The sequence below is a fragment of the Echinops telfairi genome, unplaced genomic scaffold (assembly GCF_000313985.2).
Source record: "Echinops telfairi isolate 266 unplaced genomic scaffold, ASM31398v2 ScPeMD7_7424;HRSCAF=8462, whole genome shotgun sequence".
In the NCBI taxonomy this organism is placed as follows: Eukaryota; Metazoa; Chordata; class Mammalia; order Afrosoricida; family Tenrecidae; genus Echinops; species Echinops telfairi.
In genome coordinates, this window is record NW_022111324.1 from 9,791,891 (window position 1) to 9,793,190 (window position 1,300).

Here is a 1,300-nt window from a genome sequence, read left to right on the forward strand (position 1 = left end):
ACACACACACACACACACACACACACACCTCATTGCCATTGGGTGGCAAACCCATGTAGGCTTCCTGAAGCTGTAACTCCCTACAGAAGAAAGCAACCTCTTTCTCCCGCAGAGCAGCTAGTGATTTTGAGTGACCAACCTTGTTAGCAATCTATTATTGCTTACTGAACCGCGTCACCAGGGCTCCTGCATCTATATGTGTGTGTACACACTACACACACACACTTTGTGAGAAAACACAAAGAGCAAAGCAAACCCATTGCTGTCAGGTTGACTACTATTTAGAATAGATCTGCTCCGGGGGTCCTCTTGGCTGCCATGTGGTGTGGAAGCAGACTGTGGGGCTCCTGGCTTGGTTCAAACCATCAGCTCTTAGTGGCTAGTTGCAAATTGCTTGTACCACCCAAGGACCATACACAGAGGGTTTCAGAAAATGATGAGAAAATGTAATAAAAAGAAACTGGAATTTTTCCAAGAATTTTGACGTGTGTGTGTGTGTGTGTGTGTGTGTGTGTGTGTGTGTGTCTTGTGGCACCATGAATTAAGCATTGAAACACTAAGCACACTGAGTGGGTGACTATAGTTTCTTCCCTGGATTTTCCATGTCAAGTTGATTAGGAAGTTGGGCGGGGGGAGGAGGGAGCACATCTTGATTACAATCCTCCAAAAATAACTAAATTTCTCCAAGTGACAGGCTGACTAGAAGTACCTCAAGGCTTCACTGACTCTCTCAAGCTTTGAAAGTATAGTTGACCGCCCCTGGGCTGTTTGGTGTGCATCCCTGGACCACCCTTGGAGGCTGCTTAAAAACCCTATTGTGGGGAGGCATGCCTAGATAGATTAGACCGAGACATGGAAAGAAGTACAAACACAGGCACACCCCAGACTCCACCAGAAGGACGAGGCGCCACACTTCCTAACTTCATCATCCCTTTCCTGGAAGTTGCTAGCTCTCTCTTCCACATCCTTTAACGAGGCATCGGAGACATGAGTGCCTGTGCCCTTCCTCACCCTTCTGGTAAAGGGGCATCCTTAGGGCTGAGCGAGAGACACGAAAGGATGCTGGGATATGCATGACAAATAGTACAACTTTAACTAAATACCCTGCTGACCGTCCGTGCTGTTGCTGCTTTCAAGTCAGTTCTAACTCACAGATCCTATGTGACATCGTAGGGTTTGCTTGGCTGCCACCTGCATAGAAGCGGATGGCCAGGTCTTTCTTCCGCACAGCCACTGAGAGGGGCTGACTCATCAACTTGTGTGCTTGGGAGCCATGCACTTAGCCAGGTGCACCAGCAGG